We start from the raw sequence: 4,655 nt of genomic DNA on the forward strand, positions 1-4,655 counted from the left end.
GCCATTTAGCGACTTACAGTCATGTGTGAATACATTTTTACGTATGGGTGGTCCCGGGGATCGAACCCACTACCCTGGCGTTACAAGCGCCATGCTCTACCAGCTGAGCAACAGAGGACCACATAATACTGTAATAAGCTGACAGTTGTCACTGACTAGTTGGATATTTATTTCCCAGTGTGCAACCAATTTCTGTACTTACAGCATTCTTATAAATTCATTTTTTAACAGGTTTTTGCTTGGCAGACTTTATTTTTACTGACATTTGTCAATAAAACTCATGAACGCAACTGTTTATGTAAAATTGTTTTGTGTTGCACTAGTAGCCCTAGTTGTCCTGAAAATAAAATGGTAAAACACTTCAATGTGAGGCTGAATATTAGAGCATAACAAGCAGATACATGAAAGTAGTAAAAAAAACGCTATCGGTTATTTAAAGGCAGCATCCTTTTAAAGCTGAACTAGCTGACAGCCGTGGTAACCACACATTCTTAACATAGAGACAGTTAAATAGAAACATATGAGGAACCAGCTCTCTCCACTATATATATATATATATATATATTTTTTTTGTGTCATTTAGCAGACGCTCTTATCCAGAGCGACTTCTATAAGTAAGGATAGATAAATAGTATTATCTTGGATATGAGTCTCCTAGCTTTGTCATGCTGAGTTTGACAGTAAGCTACAGTATTTCAACTTCAAGGGAGAAATTAAAATCAGCTAATGTGTTATCATCTGTTTACACACTTATTTACACACCTCTATTTTTCCAGTCATTACCTTACCAAGTTCGGTTGGGGAATTTGATCTAATGGCACCAGACCCATGTCTGACCTACAACTAGCATTAATACAAGCAAACAATGTGTATGTAGAGAAATTGCAGGCTTTTACTATTTGGTGTATTCACTACATTTGCATTTGATGTTTCCCAGTCAAATCTCAAATCTTGCAGCGGCAGCTTCCACATGGGCAGATGACTGGATTGGCCCAGTTTAAAGGCCTTCGCCTACGTAAAAATGTCAGACAGTACCACCTGCTGGAGACATAACATCTTACACCAAACATTCACAGACATCCATATTTTTCTCTCATAAACCACATTTCAATCCACAGTTTTTATACGAGCAGTGGCGACCAGTCATTCACGGCAGGTGGGGCAGAGCCTCACCTGTTTTGAGCCCCACCTGTTTAGCAATTTTTTTTTGCCATTAATAAGTGTCACATATCAGTTTGCAAACAATGTAAAAAGAAACATTGAGTGAATAAAACTGCATTCAAACTTGGTCTCTTTTTTTCTTTCTTGAGTAAGACATCTCCAAAATGTAGGTGTTTCAGCCTAGGTCAGTGCTGTCTGTGGTGGTGGGGTAGCCAGCGGAACATACGGAGCGTAGGGGTTGGTAATGTTCTCTAGTTGCGCCGTGATTGACTCAGTGTTCTGTCACTCATCGGGACAGTACGTCACTGCAAAATTTACGAGGAGAGCTCGAAAATTCAAGCCCCTTGGGTCCTGCAATAGATTTACATTAGAAGTGCCCATCCAAGAAGGCTCAAGGTCATTGGCCACAGATAAAATGACGTCAAATCACGTTACATCTACCGTAGCTTTGATTGGACTGATCATGTCAACATCATACATTCAAAATCTTAGCTAGCAAGCTAGACAAGCAGTCATCATCATGAATCAAGTCGACAATCTACTGGCAAATCATTTTCAATCCTCGTCATATGAAGAGAAATTATAGATAAAACGTATCGGTGTTCATCGGCCATTGGACATAAACATTACACAACAAGTTGGAAATCGCAAATTCAACAATGAGTGGTTTGGAAGGAATCAGTGGCTAACTGCAAGCTTTGCAAAGCAATCACTAGCCTGCTATTCAGTGGAGAGGGTGTGTGGTCCAAGTCTGGGTTTAACGGTCTCTTTTCCATGCTTAAAAGGATAAACATTCACTCGCAACACACCATGGGCCAGAAAAGGTTGAATACATTGGCCATGCTGTCAATCCAGCATGACTTCTGCTGTGTTCAAAATGACTGGAAACTCGGAACTGGGAAATCTCAGACTTCAGTGAGTTCAAGACAACTGGGAACTCGGAAAAAAATGAGCTCCGACTGGGAAAATATGTTTTGAACGGTCATCCAACTCTGAATTCCAAGTCAGGAATTGGGCCTCTTTCTAGAGCTTCTAGACATCATGATTCAACCTTGCTTTTTACCGAGTTCCCAGCTGTCTTGAAAGCACCATAAATTCAGAGAATGCCAGACTTTGATGACAAAGTTTGATGACAAAATTAGCCCACAAGAAGGACCACCGCACCACCTTCCTTATCAAGTGAGCACAGCACAACAAAGTGAGTCCAACAATGTATTGTATGCTGCTGCATAAATTATGTAATATGCCAGGGAGATATGTATACTGTAGCTAAGAAAGTAATAATAAGTGTATGTTGTGTAGTAAGCTGTTAGTAGCCCATGTGCCTCAACCTAATAATTTGGTCCCTTTCCCCCTCATAACTTAGCCTACTGTTCTACCTTGGTGGTGCACATGTAGCCTACAGCCCTTTTTAGAGAAATGGGATGTAGCTCAGTTGGTAGAGCATGGCGTTTGCAACGCCAGGGTTGTGGGTTCGATTCCCACGCGGGGCCAGTATGAAAAAAATAAAAAATAATGTATGCACTCACTGTAAGTTGCTCTGGATAAGAGCGTCTGCTAAAATGAAATATTGTAAGAGCGTTCATTGTCTGCTTATATGCCCCCTTTATTTATCCTACGGTTCTGACTTGGTGTTGTCGTATCGGGTGAATGGTGGCAATTATTGCTGATAAACAAAGGAGTCCGCTCATACTGAACTTTGATCATAAGGTTTATTCAGATCACAAGCTTTCAGCATAAGTGACAGATGACATGACATCCGGAGAGCGACGCCTCAGAATGGCCGCTCTGCCTTTCTTCTTCGTTTAGCCCCTACTTATAAACAATGCAAAAAGATGGGCTCCCTCTTCTGGCCAATCACCAGTCTCCCCTGTCTACAACACACTTCCTGTCTGTTGTATGTGGCGTTACACTAAAACATTCCCTCTTGATACTAAAATTAACGTCCTCTCTCTGGTTCCACTTAAAACATTAACAACGTCATAATCTCAATACACGACAGTGTACAGGGAGAATACTGTAAAAACGGCCCATGTTCTGAATTCTGTAGCTGTACATTTCAAAAGCGCTGAACAAATAGTTATTTTGACTACGTCTGTCCTAGCTCACTCATTAATGTCTTAATCGAAATAACGGATTGCCTCTTATCAGCTCGTCGTTCCCTTATGCCATAGTTTGTACATCTCAATTGTCAGTAGAAACCACATTTAAGCAGGTCAGCCATATCAGCTATATATTTTTTAAAGGCAGTAAATGAGGCTGAATTAACTGTTTCGCTGCCAGACAAGACTCCGCTGATAGCCAGGTGTAGTGATGGTAAGGATTCACTCCATGGTGCTGAAAAGAAAGCTCTGCTGTTGGGACAGCTTTATGTAGGCCCTAACAGTTTGTGGGCACCGTTTGTTACCGTTGTAGTGCAATTAATGTATTGTTTAGTGTTGTGTTGTGTAGGACCATACTCCTCAGTGAATTTCATTTTTTTTTAAATGGTGAAACATTAAAAAAGTTATCCTTTTTAGATAAAACTATACTAAATATATTAATGTCACCAAATAATTGATTAAAACACACTGTTTTGCAATGAAGGTCTACAGTATCCTCAGCTGCACTCTGTAGGGTAGCAACATGGTGTAGCCGGAGGACAGAATCTGGGAGGCTCACAGTTCTCACCCCCTTCCATAGACTTATACAGTAATTATGACAACTTCCAGAGGACGTCCTCCAACCGATCAGAGCTCTTGCAGCATGAACTGACATGCTGTCCACCCAATCAAAGGATCAGAGAATAAATCTAGTACTGAAAGCATAAGCTGCAGCTAGCTAGCACTGCAAATGTGGTGAGTAGCTGACTCAAAGAGAGAGAAAGACAATAGTTGAACAGTTTTGAACAAATTCATGTTTTCCTAAATTAAGGAGAAGCAAGAGAGAGACAGAGAAAGATAGAGAGAGAGCTAGCTAGCTATATTTGGTTGTAGCTAGCGAATGCAGCTAGCTAGTTTAGCCTAGTCAAACACCCGGCTCAAACAGAGAGGGATGCTATGTTAGCTAGCTGGCTATGGCTATCCAACACTGGAACTCTTCCTAGTCAAGGTTAGCTTTTGGTTTTATACATGTATTGCCACTGGGGCCCGCCGGTGTAACTGCTAAACTGCTTTCTGACTGTACATTGTACTGCATGATTGTAGTGGGTTTATTAACCCGTTAGTTCTAGTAGCTATGTTGACTATGACGTGACAACGATGTAGGTTGTGTGTAGCGGTTAGCGGTCATGATATGAAGGTTTGGCTTGGAAAGGTTTTTTCGCCTGGTCATATACAGCTGATGTGTTGTGCACTGACGTCCACAAGCGAAGGGAAAAGGTGAGAGGATGAGAGTGCATAGGTAGTTGCGAGAAGGAATTATATTTACAATGAGCAAAGTGATCATGCTGTTTTTATGTGGCTCCTATGAAAGTGAATTGTGTTTGCGTGTGATGTATTCATTCCGCCGATTCC

The sequence above is a fragment of the Coregonus lavaretus genome (genome assembly GCF_964263955.1).
Source record: "Coregonus lavaretus genome assembly, chromosome: 4".
Lineage (NCBI taxonomy): Eukaryota > Metazoa > Chordata > Actinopteri > Salmoniformes > Salmonidae > Coregonus > Coregonus lavaretus.